Source organism: Mustela nivalis (assembly GCF_964662115.1).
Source record: "Mustela nivalis genome assembly, chromosome: 20".
Lineage (NCBI taxonomy): Eukaryota > Metazoa > Chordata > Mammalia > Carnivora > Mustelidae > Mustela > Mustela nivalis.
The window spans coordinates 40,868,180-40,888,510 of record NC_139039.1 but is presented as its reverse complement, the minus strand read 5'-3'; the positions used below and the strand labels follow the sequence as shown (position 1 = coordinate 40,888,510).

Here is a 20,331-nt window from a genome sequence, read left to right as displayed (position 1 = left end):
TTAGGATTATTTGCTCCAGCTCTTTGAAAAATACTGGTGGAATTTTGATCTGAATGGCATTAAAAGTATTGATTGCTCTAGGCAGTACAGACATTTTAACAATGTTTATTCTTCTGATCCAAGAGCATGGAATGGTCTTCTATTTTTTTGTGTCTTCTTCAATTTCTTTCATGAGTGTTCTGTAGTTCCTCGAGTACAGATCCTTTACTCCCAGGTAAAGGATCTGGGATAGGTTTGGTTAGGTTTATTCCCAGGTATCTTTTTCTTTCTATAGTACTTACAAATCATTTATTTAAGTTTAAGAAAAGACTGAGGGTAAGAAATTATACCACACAAGTACAGGAAAATGAAGTCAAATGATTTTCTGAAATCGTCCCAAACAATAGAAGATACAATTAACTTTTGATAGGTGAGGTAGTGGCACTTGTGGAAAATTTAGTGTTTATTAAAGCAAAGACATATAAAAATAATTTATCTTTATACATCAAACAAAGTGAAGTTATAGGCAGAAACAGTCATATAAAGTTTTTCAGTTCCGTACATAAACATGCCATGCATAGGACCCTCAAAGCCACGGAGTTCCCCACAGATCTTTGATGTGCAGCATACCCTGTGCATTACATAGTGCCTATTATCTCTGGCCATTGCCCACTAAATTGCTGAGATCAATGCAAATGCTCCACAATATTCTGAATTTCAAAACTTTAAGTATCTACATGCCTGCTATTACAGATTCTCACAAGCTTGGGGGTAAGTAGACCACTAATGACCCCTGATCTTGGGCTAAAAATTTTCCCAGGTATCTTATGGTTCTTGGTGCTATAGTAAATGGAATCAATTCTCTAATTTCCCTTTCTGTATTTTCATTGTTAGTGTATAAGAAAGCCACTGATTTCTGTACATTGACTTTGTATCCTGCCACGTTACTGAATTGCTGTATGAGTTCTAGTAGTTTGGGGGTGGAGTCTTTTGGGTTTTCCACATAAAGAATCATGTCATCTGGGAAGAGAGAGAATTTGACCTTTTCATTGCCAACTTGGATACCTTTTATTTCTCTTTGTTGTCTGATTGCTGTTGTGAGGACTTCTAATACAATGTTGAACAAGAGTGGTGAGAGTGTGCATCCTTGTCGTGTTCCTGATCTCAATGGGAAGGCTGTGAGCTTTTTTCCATTGAGGATGATATCTGCTGTGGGCCTCTCATAGATAGATTTTATGAAGTTCAGGAATGTTCCCTCTATCCCTATACTTTGAAGTGTTTTAATTAGGAACGGATGCTGGATTTTGTCACATGCTTTTTCTGCATCAATTGAGAGGACCATGTGGTTCTTCTCTCTTCTCTTATTGATTTGTTCTATCACATTGATTGATTTGCGAATGTTGAACCATCCTTGTAACCCAGGGATGAATCCCACCTGGCCATGGTGGATAATCTTTTTGATGTGCTGTTGTATCCTATTGGCTAGGATCTTGTTGAGAATCTTAGCATCCCTATTCATCAGTGATATTGTTCTGAAATTCTCCTTTTTGTTGGAGTCTTTGCCTGGTTTGGGGATCAGGGTAATGCTGGCTTCATAGAAAGAATCTAGAAGTTTTACTTCTGCTTCTATTTTTGGAAACAGCTTCAGGAGAATAGGTGTTATTTCTTCTTTGATAGTTTGGTAGAAATCCTCGGGGAATCCATCAGGTCCTGGTCCCTTGGTTTTGGGGAGCTTTTTGATCACTGTTTCAATCTCGTTGCTAGATATTGATCCATTCAGGTTTTCAACTTCTTCCTGGTTCAATTTTGGGAGTTTATAGTTTTCCAGCAATGCATCTATTTCATCTAGGTTGCTTATCTTATTGGCATATAACTGTTGATAATAACTTCTGATGATTGTTTCTACTTCCTTGGTGTTAGTTATGATCTCTCCCATTTTATTCATAATTTTATTAATTTGAGCTTTCTCTCTTTTCTTTTGGATTAGTGTGGCCAATGGTTTATCGATCTTATCCTTTCAAAAAACCAGCTTCTAATAATTTTTATTTATTTTTGGTTTTACTTTGTAGTTTTTTATTTTTATTTTATTTTATTTTTATTTTTTATTGGCATATAATTTTTAATAGCCCCAGGGGTACAGGTCTGTGAATCGCCAGATTTACACACTTCACAGCACTCACCATAGCACATACCCTCCCCAGTGTCCATAACCCCACCCCCTTTCCCAACCCTCCTCCCCCTGGCAGCTCTCAGTTTGTTTTGTGAGATTAAGAGTCTCCCTATGGTTTGTCTCCCCCCCAATCCCATCTTGTTTCATTTTTTCCTTCCCTACCCCCCATAACCCCCATGTTGCCTCTCAACTTCCTCATATCAGGGAGATTATATGATAATTGTCTTTCTCTGTTTGACTTATTTCACTTAGCATAATACCCTCTAGTTTTATCCACGTTGTCATAAATAGCAAGACTTATTTCTTCTGATGGCTGCATAGTATTCTGTAGTAAGTATATACCACCTCTTCTTTATCCATTCATCTTTTGATGGACATCTAGGTTCTTTCCACAGTTTGGCTATTGTGGACAATGCTGCTATAAACATTCAGGTGCACGTGCCGCTTCAGATCACTGCTTTTGTATCTTTAGGGTAAATACCCAGTAGAGCTATTGCCAGTTCGTAGGGTAGTTCTATTTTCACCTTTTTGAGGAAACTTCATGCTATTTTTCAGAGTTGCTGCAGCAGCTTGCATTCCCAACAACAGTGGAGGAGGGTTCCCCTTTCTCCGCATCCTCGCCAGCATCTGTCAGTTCCTGACTGGTTCATTTTAGCCCTTCTGACTGGTGTGAGGTGGGATCTCATTGTGATTTTGATTTGTATTTCCCTGATGCCGAGTGATGTGGATGGAGCACTTTTTCATGTGTCTGTTGGCCATCTGGATGTCTTCTTTGCAGAAATGTCTGTTCATGTCTTCTGCCCATTTCTTGATTGGATTTTTTGTTTTTGGATGTTGAGTTTGAGAAGTTCTTTATAGATTTTGAATACTAGCCTATATCTCACAAGTCATGTGGGAATATCTTCTCCCACTCTGTCAGTTGTCTTTTGGTTTTGTTAACTGTTTCCTTTGTTGTGCAAAAGCTTTGATCTTGATGAAGTCACAATAGTTCATTTTGCCCTTGCTTCCCTTGACTTTGGTGATGTTTCTAGGAAGAAGTTGCTGCAGCTGAGGTCAAAGAGGTTGCTGCCTGTGTTCTTCTCAAGGATTTTGATGGATTCCTTTCTCATGTTGAGGTCCTTCATCCATCTGGAGTCTATTTTTGTGTGTGGTGTAAGGAAATAGTCCAGTTTCATTCTTTTGCATGTGGCTGTCCTGTGTTCCCAACACCATTTGTTGAAGAGATTGTCTTTTTTCCATTGGACATTCTTTCTTGCTTTGTTGAAGATTTGTGGACCATAAAGTTGAGGGTCTATTTCTGGGCTCTCTATTCTGTTCCAATGGTTTATGTGTCCGTTTTTGTGCCCGGACCATACTGTCTTGATGATGACAGCTTTGTAATAGAGCTTGAAGTCTGGAATTTTGACGCCACCAACTTTGGCTTTCTTTTTCAACATTCCTCTGGCTATTCAGGGCCTTTTCTTGTTCCACATAAATTTTAGGATTACTTGTTCCATTTCTTTGAAAAAATTGATGGAATTTTGATAGGGATTGCATTAAATGTGTAGATTGCTTTAGGTAGCATAGTCATTTTCACAAATTTGTTCTTCCAGTCCATGAGCAATGAACATTTTTCCATTTCTTTGTGTCTACCTCAATTTCTTTCATGAGTACTTTACAGTTTTCTGAGTACAAATTCTTTGCCTCTTTGGTTAGGTTTATTCCTAGGTATCTTATGATTTTGGGTGCCATTGAAAATGGGATTGACTCCTTAATTTCTTCTGTCTTGTAGTTGGTGTATAGAAATGCAACTGATTTCTGTGCATTGATATTATATCTGGACACTTAACTGAATTCCTGTACAAGTTCTAGCAGATTTGGAGTGGGGTCTTCTGGGTTTTCCACAAAAGTATCATATCATCTGCAAAGAATGAGAGTTTGACTTCTGCTTTGCCAAATTTGGATGCCTTTAATTTCTTTTTGTTGTCTGATTGCTGAGGCTAGGACTTCTATTAATATGTCAAATAGCTCAAATAGCAATAATGATAATGGATGTCCCTGTCTTGTTTGGCAGAGAGAGATCACAATTAGGCAGAGAGGCAGGCAGAGAGAGAGGAGGAAGCAGGCTCCCCGCTGAGCAGAGACCCCCCCGATGCGGGACTCGATCCCAGGACCCTGAGATCATGACCTGAGCCGAAGGCAGCGGCTCAACCCACTGAGCCACCCAGGCGCCCCTCGTAGATGGTTTTGATTATATTGAGGTATGTACTTTCTATCTCTACACTTTGAATAGTTTTGATCAAGAAAGGATGCTGTACTTTGTCAAATGCTTTTTCAGCATCTATTGAGAGTATCATATGGTTCTTTTTCTTTTTTTAATTAAAGTAGTGTATCTCATTGATTTGTGGTTGTTGAACTAAACTTGCAGCCCTGGAATAAATCCCACTTTGTCCTGGTGAATACTCCTTTTAATGTATTGTTGGATCCTATTGGCTAGTATTTTGGTTAAAATTTTTGCATCTGTGTTCATCAAAGATATTGATCAGTAATTCTCCTTTTTGATGGGGTCTTTGTTTGGTTTTGGGATCAACGTAATGCTGGCCTCAGAAAATGAGTTTGGAAGTTTTCCCTCCATTTCTATTTTTTGGAACTGTTTCAGAAGAATAGGAATGAATTCTTCTTTAAATGTATGGTAGAATTTCCCTGGGAAGCCATCTGGCCCTGGGCTCTTGTTGGGAGATTTTTGATAACTGCTTCAGTCTCCTTACTGATTATGGGTCTGTTTGGGTTTTCTATTTCTTTCTGGTTCAGTTTTGGTGTTTATATGTCTGTAGGAATGCATCCACTTCTTCCAGATTGTCAAATTTACTGGCGTATACTTCCTCATAATATGTTCTTATAAATGATTATATATTTTTTGTGTTTGTTGTGATCTCTCCTCTTTCATTCATGATTTTATTAATTTGTGTCCTTTCTCTTTTCTTTTTGATAAGTATGGCCAGGGGGTTTATCAGTCTTACTAATTCTTTCAAAGAACCAGCTGCTAGTTTCCTTGATCTGTTCTTCTGTTCTTTTGGCTTCTATTTCATTCACTTCTGCTCTAATCTTTATGATTTCTCTTCTCCTGCTGGGTTAGGCTTTCTTTGTTCTTTCTCTAGCTCCTGTAGGTGGAGGCTTAGGTTGTTTACTTAAGAACTTTCTTGTTTCTTGAGAAAGGCTTGAATTGCTATATATTTTCCTCACAGGACTGCCTTTGCTGTGTCTTACAGATTTTGAACCATTGTGTTTTCATTATCATTTGTTTCCATGAATTTTTTCAGTTCTTCTTTAATTTACTGGTTGACCCATTGATTCTTTAAAAAGATTCTCTTTAGCCTCCGCGTGTTTGGGTTCTTTCAAAATTTCCTCTTGTGGTTAAGTTCTAGCTTCACAGCATTGTGGTCTGAAAATATGTGGGGAATGATCCCAATCTTGTGGTACTGGTTGAGACCTGATTTGTGACCCAGGATGTGATCTCTTCTGGAGAATGTTCCATGAGCACTAGAGAGGAATGTGTATTCTGTTGCTTTGGGATGGAATGTTCTGAATATATCTGTGATGTCCATCAGGTCCAGTGTGTCGTTTAAGGCCTTTATTTCCTTGTTGATCTTTTGCTTGGATGATCTGTCCATTTCAGTGAAGGGGAGTGTTAAAGTCTCCTACTATCATTGTATTATTGTCGATGTGTTTCTTTGATTTTGTTATTAATTGGTTTATATAATTGGCTGCTCCCATGCTAGTGACATAGATATTTAAAATTGTTAGATCTTTTTGTTGGACAGAACCTTTGAGTATTATATAGAGTCCTCCCTCATCTCTTATTATAGTCTTTGCCTTAAAATCTAATTGATCTAATAAAAGGATTGCCACCCCAGCTTTCTTTTGAGGTCCATTAGAATGGTAAATTGTTTTTCACCCCCTCATTTTAAATCTGGAGTTGTCTTTGGGTCTAAAATGAGTTTCTTGTAGGCAGCATATTGAAGGGTTTTGTTTTTTTAATCCATTCTGATACCCTGTGTCTTTCGATTGGGGCATTTAGCCCATTTACATTCAGGATAACTATTGAGAGAGATGAATTTAGTGCCACTGTATTGCCTGTAAGGTGACTGTTACTGTATATTGCCTGTTCCTTTCTGGTCTACTATTTCTAAGCTCTCTCTTTGCTTAGAGGACCCTTTCAATATTTCCTGTACGGCTGGTTTACTGTTTGCAAATTCTTAAGTTTTTGTTTCTCCTGGAAACTTTCTATCTCTCCTACTTTCAATGATAGCCTAGCTGGATATAGTATTCTTGGGTGCATGTTTTTCTCGCTTAGTGCTCTGACTATATCATGCCAGCGATAGGTTTCTGGCCTGCTAGGTCTCTGGATAAGTCCGCTGCCAATCTAATATTTCTACCATCGTATGTTACAGACTTCTTGTCCTCGGTGCTTTCAGGATTTTCTCTTTGTCGCTAAGACTTGTAAGTTTTACTATTAGATGGCAGGTTGTGGACCTATTCTTCTTGATTTTGAGGGGGATTTTCTGTGCCTCCTGGATTTTGATGCTTGTTCACTTTGTCATATTAGGGAAATTCTCTATAATAATTCCTTCCAATATACCTTATGTTCCCCTCTCTCTTTCTTCTTTTTCTGGAATCCCAATTATTCTAATGTTGTCTCATCTTATGGTATCAGTTTTCTCTCAAATTCTCCCCTTATGGTCCAGTAGTTGTTTTTCTCTCTTTTGCTCAGCTTCTTTATCCTCTGGCATTTGGTCTTGTATATCACTAATAATCTCTTCTGCCTCATTTACCCTAGCAGTAAGAGCCTCCATTTTTTATTGGACCTCATTAATACCTTTTTTTAAATTTCAGCTTGGTTAGATGTTAGTTCTTTTAGTTCTCCAGAAAGGGCTTTTATTTCTCCAGATAGGGTTTCCCTAATATCTTCCATGCCTTTTTTGAGCCCAGCTAGCACCTTGAGAATCGTCATTCAAAACTCTAGATCTGACGTATTTCTTATGTCTGTATTGATTAGGTCCCAAGCCTTTGGTACTGCCTCTTGTTCTTTTCTTTGTGTTGAGAGTTTCCACCTTGCCAATTTATCCCGATAAGAATATATGAACAAGAGAATAAAATTCTAAAAGGGTGGCAAAGACCCCAGGAATTGTGCGTTAATCAAATTAGAAGAGACCCCAAATGATGGATGGAAGAAAGGGGAATAAAGAGAAGTTCAAAAAAATTTAAAAAGAAGAAAAAAGAAAATATATATATTAGACTGGTGAATATAACAGTGCCACCCACTTAATTTTGGGAGTGTTTTGGTCTCTTAGAAGAAACTATCTCCCAAAATTTTAAAGAAAGAAAATTTTACATATATATATATATATATATATATATATATATATATATATATATATATATATACACACACACACAAGAACAAGTGTAAACACGATGAAGGGATGGCATGTGACTGTAAAGATGTAAATTTTAAAAAAATTCAAAAAATCATATGGTTTCACTTATGTGTGGAGCATAACAAATAGAATGGAGGACAAGGGGATTTAGAGAGGAGAAGGGAGTTGAAGGAAATTGGAAGGGGAGGTGAACCGTGAGAGACTATGGACTCTGAAAAACAATCTGAGGGGTTTGAAGAGGTGGGGGGTGGGAGTTTGGGGGAACCAGGTGGTGGGTATTAGAGAGGGCACAGATTGCATGGAGCACTGGGTGTGGTGCAAAAACAATGAATACTGCTACATTGAAAATAAAATAAAATAAAATTAAAATAAAATAAAATAAAATAAAAAATTCAGAAGAGGACTTGATAAGTTGGTTGGGTAGAGAAAGAAAAATGAAGTGGAGAGAATTTGTTCAGGCAGGAGACTAGAACAAAGTCCTGTGCTAGATTTAGGGTATATTTTGATCTATTAGAAGAAGTTGTATCCCTAAATTTTTTAGAAGAAAAAACCCTATGTGTGTACAAAAAATAAAGTTAGATACAATGAACAATAAAATATGACCATAATAATGAAGGTTCAAAAATATTTTTTTAAAGAAAGGTATTGTTAAGATAAACTAGTTAAAGAAACATTAAAAGAGGAAAAGTAAAAGTTTAAAAAATAGAATAAGGAAAAAAATTTAAAAAATTAATTAACTTTGCAAGACTAAAGGATTGTGTGGAGAAAGCCATAAATTCCATGCTTTGCCTTCTCCTCCTCTGGAACTCCTCTGTTCTCCGTGATCAGTGAGCTTGGTCTTGCTGGATGTTCTTGCCGATCCCTGCAGGAGGGTCTGTTTCAGTGATTCTCACGTGTCTTTGCCTGAGGCGGAATTGCGCTGTTCTTGCCAGGGGCCCGGCTAAGTAATCCGCTCGGGTTTGCTCTTGGGGACTTTTGTTCCCTGAGCTCTTTCTGTACTGTTCTGGAGGACAGGAATGAAGATGGCGGCCTCTCAGTCTCCAGCCGGAGGAACCGAGAGCTGGGGTCTCACTCCTCAGTGCGCCCTTGGAGATGAGCTGTCAGTCCCTCCTGTCTCCCTGGTCTCCGGCCGCCCTCTGATCTCACCCGGCCTGTGACTGACCATCTCTGTCTCTGGTGCATGGCCCTGTTTGGAGTTTCCGAACCCCGCAGATCCCTGAGCTCTTCCCGGGGGGTGTCCCCAGATCTGTCACTTGTGGGTTCCCCACTCACAGAGCAGTGGCCTATGCCATGGATCACAGTTTAAGGTAACACTGAGCTGAGAGCTCACTCCACTTCGTCTCTGCTGTGGCTTCCCCACTCCCATACTGTGAGCTCTGCCACACTCAGACACCCCTCATCCTTCTGTGACCCCGTGGGATCTGAGGCCACACTGTCCCCGTGTGGGCTTCACTCCGGCTTAGTCTCTGGAGCGACGTCCCTCAGTGGAGTGGACTTTTAAATGTTCTGATTTTGTGCTCCATTGCTCCACTGATTGCTGGGAGGTGGCCCCTCCCGCTGCGGTCTGTCTTCCTGTCACTTCAGATTCTCTTCTCCATACGTCCTACCTTCCAGAAAGTGGCCGATTTTCTGTTCCTAGAATCACTGCTCTTCTCTTTGATCTCCAGTTGGATTTGTAAGTGTTCGGAGTGGTTTGATAACTGTCTAGCTGATCTTCTGCGAGCTGATGTCATCTCAGCCTGCTACTCCACCACCATCTTGCCTCCTCCCCTCAGGGCACCTTTAAAGTGGGGGGCCCTGTGGGCTCGCATCCCAGGACGGTAGTGAGGGTGGTCCAGAAGCCCGTGGTGTGGGTCAGTGCTGTCCTAACTGTGTGTCCTTCCGCCTGCAAGCTTACTCCTGCTGCCCCTGAGCCCTTTGTGGTACATGAACTTCCTTCAGAGTTCACCCAGGAGATGGTCCCACAGGGCCCTGCTTGGGGAGCAGAGGGAAAGGGTCCCTGTGCTCTCTGGACACCACACTTCAGATGCAGCAGCTCCCCACTTCCCTGCTGTGTGGGAGGGGGTCGTTACAGGTCCACACATGACCTCGTGTGTTAAAGGGTTGTGGGATTCAAGGAAGCTGGACAGTCACCCCGTATGCATTAGTCTACTGATCACAGCAGACAATTTTTCTGGCGTGCCACGTGTCAGCCACAGCTGTGTGCCCAGAGGTCACACTGTGACCACCACAGACAGTCCTGCCTCCCCAGAGCTTTTGCTCCCTCTCTGCAGCTGGAGAGCACACAGACACAGGTGGGAGCCCCAGGCTGTGTGAGCTGTGAGGGAGTATGGTGGAGGAAGAGTGGAGGACTGGACGCAGAGCCATAGCATTGTTCAGAAGTGGAGGAGGGCTCACTGATGAGGAGACTTCCGCAGGCCAGTGGTCAGTGAGGACACCCTGGAGGAGAGCTTGCCAGCACAGGGCAGCATGTGCAAAGTCCCTGGGGTGTGCTTGGCTGATGGTAGGGCTGGTGTGGCTTGAACTCTTGAGTGGGCCTAAGGTCATTGGCTCCTGTCACAGAACTCTGGGGCTTGGAGGCGTTGAGGGACCAAGTTCTCTGAGGAGTTGTCAGAGTGTTCTGGGCTGAGACTGATGTAAAGACTGGCTTAGAGGATTACCTTGGTGTGCCTCTGAGGACCAGTTATGAGGGCATGAGAGTGGGAGCAGGCAGGGTAGTCAGGAGAGGGCTGGGCTACTGAGGTGCTGGTAGCCTGGGGTGGGGCAGCAGTGGGGTGGGCGGTGAGGCCCTGGCCAGGTCTGCCATGGTGGGAACAGGCTTCCACGGAGGACTGGGGACTGCAGGGCGAGGCAGGGCCCTGTGCCAGGGATGGTGCGCTGGCCCCATGTGTGCAGGGAGCTCAGTTGGAGGTGAGACTGTTTGGGGGACAAATTAATTTTGAGGTCCCCTGAGACATGCGAGTGTGATCAAGTAGGCAGTTGTGTGTGTCTCTCTGAGGGCTCAGGGTTTAGGACCAGGGCTCAGGGGTGACAGAGAGGAGCTGGTGGTTGTGTCCTCAGCATGAAGTACAAGAGACAGGGAGAGGCAAGGATTTGCAGCGAAGACTGGGAAGGAGCCAGAAGTCAAGGCAATGGGGTCCCACACTGGCAGATCGAGTGAGGAAGGCTTGCCAGTGAACCCAATGCCTGCGGTTCTGTGGGGTCCTGGCATGGGGGTGTGTGTGACGAGAGGAGTATTGGGTCCGGTAGGTACTTTATAAATCAGATGTTGGATATTCTTGAACTTTCAGAGGAGACAGTTACCCCTACTTCCATGAGAATGACGGAGCTCTTTGAAGCCCTCAGGTTTTCTGAAGTGTCAGTGGTCTTCGTCCCTGTGCGGATCAAATTCTCTGGGACACTCACGGCTGCCCTCCGTGGGACAGCCTGTCAGTGGTGCGGCCAGATGACCAGTCCTCTCAGTGACTGCTCGCATTGATTCATTTTAAAAAAGTTAGAGATGATATTTCTTCACATCATTTAAATTGCTACGCCTTTTCAGAGCTCTTGGTACAGTGTGAGCTCTTAATTAGTTCCTAAGTTCCTAACTTCGTCAATCAATAGTTCCTGAAATTTAGAAAAACAAATATGAGGACCAATGTAGTGAAACAGCTGGTCCAAACTCATTATGTGCCAGTTTCTGCTATTTTTAAGCTCAGATAAATGTTCTGTAAAATTAAGTTAAATGGCTTCTCTTATAAGAATGGAAGTATCTGCAACTTTTCTTAGTTGTTCTCACTTTTGAGGGGTGTGATGATTTGGTACAAAGCACGTGCGTGTCTTGGAGCTTCCTGGCACAAGGCTCCCACACTGTGCAGCCCAAGGACTTTCAGAAATGGGCTGTTGGACTCCTTCGTGAGGCTTAGAGGGCAGGCTGCTGTGGGGCGCTTCGTTTTCTACATCCTAAAGACCCTGTCAGCACCCCATGAGCCTGGGGCTACCTTTCCAGATCAGCATGGTTTCTCCCAAGCCAACCTTCAGCGGGAGGGCACAGGGGCTCTTGCTATTCTGGCTTCCAGAAGGAGGACAGATACAGGGGCCGTGTGAGGAGGCACTTCTTGAGCAGAGAGCACCAGGCAGCGTGGAGGCCCTGCTCCCAGGGCACGGCCGGCCCTGCAGCCTCTCCTCTCATCATCCTTTTCGGGGCCTGTCACGGTTGGCTTCCCTGGCTTTAGGACCTCACGCTGATGCCTTGTTTCTGCACCTCCCCCCCCGACACAGCTGCCCTGCTCACTGTCCCACGGAAGGGCCGTCTCCTGTCCTTCGGGATTTCCCACAGTAAGCGGGACTCAGGAGTCAGAATAGCTCCTGCAATTCTCAGTGTCGTCCAGTAAAAAGTTGGGAATGATCGAGAAGCCACACAAGTGCATGAGCAGCACCCCTGCTGTGGACAGCGACCTTGGCCTCCCCATAGCCCTGTCCCTCCCTGGGCGAGCCTGGGATGAGCTGTTAGCACAGGGGTCCCTGGCTGGTCCACCTGGGCCACCTTCCCTCACAGGGCACCGCCAGCCGGGCCTGTGGAATCAGGTGTTGGCGTAGGCCGCTCACCAGGTGGGTGCACTGAACGGGTCCTCCAGGCAGTGCGGCTGAGGACCTCCTCTCCAGGCATCCAGACCCAGTGGGGTGTGAGCTTGTCAGCAGGGAACCGGAGGAGTCTGTGGCATTAGTCAGGGTTCTCCAGAGCAGAATTCATCTGTGTGTCCATATGTCACAGCCGTCTGCCTCCCTCTGTCTCTGTCTGAGACGAGATCTAGTGTGAGAAGCAGCTCATGCACTTTCGTAGGCCGAGAAGCCAGCAGTCTGCATCTGCAGGCCCGGGGCATCCAAAGACCAGGAGACGGCACGTCCGTCTTCAGTCCGAGGGCAGTGGACGTGCTAAGGTGTCCCAGCTGCTGCAGTGAAGCAGGAAAGGGGGTCCAGGTCCCTCCGTCCTCCAGCTTCTGTTGTCCTGAGGCACTCGGGGCATGGGACAGGACCGTGCACCATGGGGCCAGGAGTGGGGTCCAGTGCTTGTCTCTCCTTGGAAACACTTCAGACACAGGCAGAACACCCTGAGGCTAGTCAAGCACACAGCTGAGCAGCCAGGCTCACAGCTGGACAGTTAACATCCTCCCTGAGGGACCACACGGCTGGGCCACGTGAGCCATCTGTGGCAGCTGTGATCACCTGGAGAAAGTGTTTGAGCACGTTGGGGAGGAAAGATGGTGTTTCTGATCACAGTGCCATTCTGTAAGTCTGCTGATTGCTAGTGTTTTCACACGTGGACAGCACACAGAGATGCGCCACGTGAGCGTGCAGAGATGGCTGCCTGGGTCCTCTGCATTTGTTGCAAAGAACAGTTCTTTTCAGGCTGGAAACTCTTGTCCCTCATGCACTTAGAAGGGGGTTATCCTGGGTGGAAATACTCCACAGCTCACACAATATATGGTTCTCTGCTTTGAAAGCTGCTCCTTGGTTTGCGGACTGAGTGGCACGCAGGCTTCCGGAGCGCGTGGTCTGGGAAACTCAGCAGCCCCCAGTGCTTTCCTACAGCACAGGAGCTGGGTGGGAGATTTTGCTTTGGGTCCTGGCCTCTGGCAGGGCATCAGGTGTGACTGCTTGAGCATCAGACACAGTATTGTTGAGGACAGCCTGGGGAGCACGACCTGTCAGTATTTGGTGGTGCGGCACCTGCACCTCCGTGCGACTTCAGCCGGAGTTCTCCACAGTGAAGAGACTTCGGGGTTTTCCCTTTCTCCCCTGAAATCGCAGGCAGAGCCTCGTTTGGCCTCCGTAAGGTGGTCGCACCACCACATTGCCAATGGCGTTTCATCTTGGTGTTCAGATCATGTGATCGTGCTTAGTGGTGCCGCAGGGCTCGTGGATCCATTCACTTATTCACGTCGCAGCCACGCTGCGCGGCGTCTCTGTGCCAGCTTCCTGCGGGTGTGTGTGTCGCGAAGGCGTGGTGGAGCTGGAGGGGCTTCCTGTCCCCCTGGGTGGTTATGTACCCCTGGCTGTGTTCCTAGGATGAGGGGACTATTGACCTCGCTCTGCACATATGCCCTGAGCTGTGTGTCTGTGGCTGTGGAAGGGATGCTTTTGTGGTTTGAAAGGGACTTCGGTGTGGTAGTGTTGTTGTTTTACTGCCATAGCCGTGAAGGGGAGCTATTAATTCTGTCTGGGGAGTTGATTTTTAATGTTTGTGTTGACATCTCTCTTTCTGTTCCATAACAGGATGTGGAACCATCAGTGTTTCAGGGGTACGTGTCTGGGAATTCCTGGGTTTTTTGCAGAGCAGTTCACAGATAGGGAGCACATCAACCATGCTGGAGATTTGGGCAGCAAAGTCATCCCAAGTCTGTGGAGGTCATAGACTTCCTGCCTGCAGGGGCCAGCGAGATCTGTCAGGGTCAAGGAGGAAGGATCCAGGGGAGGCCCTGGGGGTGGGCACCACGTCAGAGCCAGGAGCTGGTAGGGAAGGGCCTCCACAGCAGGACCTCTGTTCACTGTATGCTGAAACCATTCCTGTCCGCCCAGAAATGCTTATGTTTCATGTGAAGGAAAAATTCTTTTTGGAGATTTTTTTTTTTCCAGAGCAGTTGCACATTAATAGCAAACTGTGCAAAAGACACAGATCTCGGGGGCGAATGGCGTCTGCCCCCATCCCCCACCCCCTCCCCCCACCTCCGTCCCCTCTGGTCGGGGCGTCGTCGCCACTGATGAGCCCCCATGGACACGTCCTCATCCCCCACATCCTCAGTGCACGTCAGGGTCACTGTTGGTGTCGCACGCTCAGGGGTTTGCACGAATGTGTGGGGACTCCTACCTGCCATGACAGGGTCACACAGAGTAGTGTCACCGCCTAAACCCTCTGTGCTCCCCTGCCCCCCTCCCTCCCCAGCCCCAGCCCTCCCCCTCCAGGCCCCCCACCCCCAAGTCTCCCTCTCCATCGTCATCCTCTGGAAGCCACTCATCTGTTTACTGTGTCTGTAGTTCTGCCTTGTCCAGCAGGTCACAGAGTTGGAATCACAGAGCAAGTAGCCCTCAGACTGGCTTCCTTCACTGGGTGAAGCACATTGGAGGTTTCTCCGTGTCTTCATGGTTGGGTGGCTCATTTCTTTTTTTGTGTTGAGTAATATTGTTTGTCTGGAAGGACCATTTTATCCATTTACCTGCTGGAGGACATCTTGCCTGCTTGCTTCCAGGTTTTGGAGTTATGATAGCCCTGCTGTAAAATCCACATGCAGGTTTTGTGTGGGCATAGGTTTTCAGCCACTTTGGGAAATAGCAAGGAGCAGGATTTCTGAATTGTACATGAAGGGTGTGCTCAGTTTTGTAGGAAGCAGTCAGCCCCTCTCCTACTGTGGTGGCACCAGTCTACCTCCCACCAGTAGTGAGGGGGAGCCCCGGGCCCCACATCCTCACCAGCACGTGCTGGGTCAGCGCTCTGCATGCTGGCCATTTCCACGGGCGCTCTGCATGCTGGCCATTTCCACAGGTGCGGAGGCGGGGTCTCACTTAGGCTTTTGTGTAACTCCTTTGGTCAGATGTTTGGTGAGATGTGTGTCAGTGTCTTTGGCCCATGTTTGGATTGACTTGTGTGTTTTCCTGCTGGGTTTTAAGTGTTTTTTGCATATTTGGAGGATAATTGTGCTTTAAGAGATGAGTCTTTTGCAAATATTTCCTCCTGTCTGTGGCTTGTTGTCTTCTCTGGAACTTGTGTCTCACACAGCAGAAGTGTTTACTTTTCGTGAAGTGCCACTTACCAACTCTTTCTTCCATGGCAGAGCCTTTGCTGTTGTGCCTAAAGTGCCATCGCCATGAGAAAGGGCATCTAGGGTTTTCTTCCCTATTGTCTGCTAGGGAGTCTGGAATGTTGCCTTTTACATTTAATCTGATTTATTTCAAGTTAATTTTTGTGAGGCTGTAAGCTGTGTGTCAAGGTTCATTATTTTCTGTGTAGGCGCCCGGTTGCCTCTGCACCTTTGGTGGGAAGACCCCTGTGTCAGCCTCCCTGAGCTGCTGCTGCTTCTTGGCCGCGGCGTTGACCATATCCATAAGGGGCTGTTCTTCTGTTCTGCTCCCCTGCTCCGCCCTCTGTTCCCTCACTAACACCTGCCGTCTTCATTCCTGTTGCTTAAATAGAAGCCTTTGGCCAACTCCTCATTCTACCGCCCTTTATGAATGTTTTGTCAAAGTGTCTCTGGACCGGACCCGAGTTTGCTTCTTACTCCTAGCCCAGTTTTGGCCTTTATCCAGGTTTCCTGGACACGTTTTGAATAATGAGGTAAAGACTGAGTTCAGATGGGTTTTGGGGTGCACTGGGTGGTTCCGTGAAACCTCTACCTTCAGCTCGGGCCATGATCTCGGGGTCCTGGGATCGAGCCCCATGCCGGGCTCTCTGCTCGGTGGGGAGCCTGCTTCTCCCTCTGCTCCATCCCCCGTCTGAGGTGTCTCTTGCTCTCAAATAAATAAAAATAAAATCTTAAAAAAAAAGTCCTCTTATTTCTGGTACTGTTTCTGTTTCCTCTGATTTTGTCTGTCGTTCTCAAAGTGGGGGTCTCTTCAAACGCATGGTAATGCTCAGCTGTGAGTCTTCATTAAGTGTGAGACATTAAACATTCATGCAGACTTTGTTTTTGGTGAGTAAGTGGGGCTTATTGGCTGGTGGAATTTTCCACAGATCTAGTGGCAAGCCAGTTTTAACTGGAAGGCCTGCATCAGCCGGAGGTATGTTCTCTCTGCCTGTTTTAGTCTCCAGAGGAGAATACCCCGGTGTCCTGCTCAGGGATGTGAGGCCTGGGGGAGTGGACCGCCCGCTGCTCTCCCGGGGAAGCTGGAGCTGGGCTCTGCGGCAGCTCGGTTGAGTGTGCAAGGCTCATAACCAGCCGGAGTTGGGCTCTGCGGCAGCTCGGTTGAGTGTGCAAGGCTCGTAACCAGCCGGAGCTGGGCTCTGCGGCAGCTCGGTTGAGTGTGCAAGGCTTGTAACCAGCCTCCCTGTTTCCGGCCCCAGGACGCCACCCCAGCCCCTTGTTCTCTGGTCCCCTCTGGCTCGTGTCCCTGGGTGTGGGGAGGGGGCCTGTGCTCGTCTGCCCCACGCCTGCTCTGGATACACGCTGTGCTTCCAAGCCCCGAACCACGAGCGTCCTCGTCAGGAGCTTTGTCAGGGGACAGTCAGATCCTTGATTTCTGGCTCTGCTACGAAGGCCCTCTGTCTGCTCCTCACCCGTCAAGGAGAGGCTGAAGTCTTTTTCATGGGCGCTCACACACTCTGCTCTTCTGTGTGATTTGTCCCGTGGCCACTCTGCCGACTTATGACCACGTTGGACCGTGTGTGTACAAGGACGGACGAGTCGAGTATGTTGCTGTGTAGACACGCAGCATCCCCGGTGTGTGGGTGGTTCCCCAAGGACACGTCTTCCTGGCCAGCGAGCGCCAGTGTCACGGGGGGTTTTGTAGAAATGTACTGTGTGTTTCCGTGTGCGTGTCCATGTGTGTCCACAAGCCTGTGTGTTTAAAGGCGCAGGAAAACTTTATTGAACATTTGGGGTGGAAGACTTTCCCAGCTGACACACGAGACCCAGCACGGTTTGACTCGGACAGTGTGAGGAGTGTGTTTGGATACATACTCCGTCCCTGTAGTCACGGTCACAGACGCACCCATCACCTCCCAGAGGGTCCGTGTCCCTTCTCTGGGTTGTGGTGTGAACACTTCATGGGACATGGATGCTTGGCACATGCCGGCGCTTGGCACAGACTGTCAGCCCTGGCGCTGCATGTCCACTGGGTCTTGAGCCCTTGAGCAGCGACCGGCTGGCTGGCCGGGCACTCTGTGCTTTCCCAGCACCCTGCACAGCGCTGGCGCAGAGTGTGTGCCCCTTGACCGAGGGAGATTGTACTGGTTTGCTGGCTTGTGCTGCAGAAAGCCCCCTTGGGCCCCCATGTCCCGGACATGCCACAGATGAGAATGCCGGGGGTACGTGGCCTGCCCCAGAGCACAGTCCTGATGCTGGTGTCTGGGGCTCTGGGGACCCTGTGCTCGGTCACAGACACTGTGCCTGTGTGTGTGGGGACTGCACCGTGAGGGAGGGACGTTGCCAGCGTGTGAGCACTTCCTCGTCCACGTGTGGGAACATGTGTGGACTCGCCGCTTCCTCACGGCCGCCCTGGACGCGGTCTCGTGGGAGCTGTGTGCCAGCAGGCGCGCTGTGTGTTGGACGCTCATCTCCCCGGGCCAGCGGCTCCAGGCGGCCGCTGCAGACAGACAGCTCCTGGCTGGCAGTGCCATCTCCTGATGCTGCATGCAGCTGAGCCCACGAGGGGTGCGCAGGACCCCGGGGTGGCAGCCAGGTGGGGGCCAGCTGGTGGGAGCTCTGGTCCCAGCCTCATTCTGGCTCTGCGCCCTGCGGCCAGTGTATCCTCTCCTAACTGCCTCTCACATGGCCCGGGAGAGTGCCGGGGCTCTGTGGGGGAGAGGCCTGTTAGCCCCGGGGGAGTCCTTAGTCCTCACCTGTGAAGTGGAAGGGCTGTCTGTCTCATTGATGAGAGTCACAAGACACAGCTTCTTGTGGGAACAGCCTGCCGCTCTTTGCAAAGCGTTAAATTATCCAGTAAGAGTTGTTGGAGTGACTCTGTGTAAACCTGTGCTCTTGACACGCTGCAGAACACATCTGTCACAGGCTTGGGGGGCACGTTGCGTTGTGTGGTAGATTTCTGAGACGGAAAGGGCACAACATGAACTCGCTGTAGGAACCACCGGAAGCAAGGCTCTGAGGACCTCTAGGCAACCACGGCTTGCTGAGTCCACGCCTGGCTTCTCCCAGTGATTCTGTGTACTGCCCAGACCCCCGGACCAGGGAAATGGGATTTAGTCTAGAGCTGCCACATCTGATGGGGGTTAGTTGGGGGAAGACAGTGCCTCTGCTGTGTAGGGCCAACCCAGGTGCCAAGCTCCACGCCTGACTACCCTCCCTTCCTCCGTGCTGTGTCACCTGACCTCACTTCATGCGCCCCTCTGGTTCCCGGGCCCGACCTTCTGTGGAACCCTCATGTCACCTTGAATTCAGCTCATCTGGATGAAAACACCAGCAGCACCAAGGTACTGGCCGGGTCGTGTGGTGGCTAATGGATCCAGATTCCATTTCTCTTTCTTGAAGGGCCCTTGTGGAACGGAGTCAGCTGGGTAGTTTGGAGCTAAGATTGACATTAGGGATGCACCTGTACATCCATTGTGAACATTTCTGTGGTGTAGCAGTTGCTAGTATTTCCTTAGAAAAATAAACCAGAAGTGGCATGTTTGATATGCCACCGGGGAGGAGACTGTGGGTTGAGAGACCAGTCTGGGGCTTTGCAGTGGATCAGCCAGCACGCCCCCTCTGGGTGCTTACAGGGGCTGGGAGTGCAGGAGGGCTGTGCACCTGCAGGACCTGGGTGAGCATCTCTGTGGAGGCTCGTGTTCCTATCCTCGTGTTCCTATACTCTGTTCGCAGCGTGTCGCTGACGCACAAGACCATCTCTCTCTTTTTTTTTTTTTTGAGGGAGATTATTTCTTAGGCCTGGTATTAACCTGTAAGGCTTTTTGGAAATTGCTGGAAAAGTCCGTAAACAAGTGTATTGGCCCTGAATGAGAAGGATTGAAGATTCCCAGGGAACCCAGGGCATGTGTACATGTGTACATGTGTACATGTGTGTGCGTGTGTGCATTATTTCCTTATCTGACCTTGAAGGCTAGGGGCCAGTGAAGGAGAGAATAGTGCCAGAATGATGCCAGTGTCAGACCTGGTGAGTGGAGAGCCCTGGTGCAGGTGGTGGAGCCCGGTGATGGCTTTGACTTTTTGTGGTGTGTTTTGGTATTTTCATCAATCCCTCATGGTCCCAACGAAACTGTTAGCTTTACAGGAGTAGGAGATGTCTTTTTGAACTTTAAATTCCACATTTTAGATTTAGTAGGTTCTTATTTGATTATTGCTTTGTCTTCTGTCTCTTGGATTTGTTTAGAGTTGAAAATTGGTCATGCTGTCTTGTCTGCAATTGATGATACTTGGGCAAGAATTATTCTTTCCCCAGTGCCGAGGGATGGCAGAGGCATGGAGGAGGGTCACAGAGGGAGGCTTTGTGACTGCTGTCCCGTCTGTCAGAAGTAGCTGTGTGAGGTGTGAGTCCTGGGCCCAAGGCGGTTGAGGGCAGGGGCTGGGTGGGGCCCCTGTGCGCCGTCCTCCCCTCTCCCCGCCTCTCCACTAAATCCGTGCTCCAGGATAAGTAAGGCCTGTTTCTGGGCTGGGAGTTTGGGAGGAATGGCTGCAGCTGCACCTGTGGAGAATTCAGGGCAGAAGCTCAGCCTTTGCTCTGGTTGAGTTTAGAATGCACCGTGGGGTCAATCCCCACAGAGATCTCTTCACTGTGGGTGCTTTTCGTCTGTGCTCACAGTGCTAAATTTTCTAGGGAAAGCCATTTCCCATTCCTTCCACCTTCCCTTATCAAGTAAGATATTTCCTTCATCATTTACTACCAAACTGTGACTGTAAATGCAGACTTCTCTTCCCCATTCCTCTCTGTGACTCACCCTGGATGAAAGCATTTCTGCTTAGATCCTATGAGGCAGGCCCGGTACACTATACTGCCCCAGCAGCCCTCCACTTTCAGGCTCTAATTGCATCTAATATTTTAAGAGCCATCACACAAATTGGTGGGACCATTTGCCTTATTGTAGGAGTCCCTTGAGAGCAGCTTTTAAAATACTCCCAG

General features: G+C 47.5%; 1 protein-coding gene across 3 annotated transcripts in view; it reads left to right on the top strand.

Annotated features, from left to right (window-relative positions):
* DLGAP2 (DLG associated protein 2) overlaps nucleotides 1-20,331 on the top strand; it is a 776,206-nt gene that overhangs the window by 162,290 nt on the left and 593,585 nt on the right. The gene's annotated exons all lie outside the window — the stretch shown is intronic.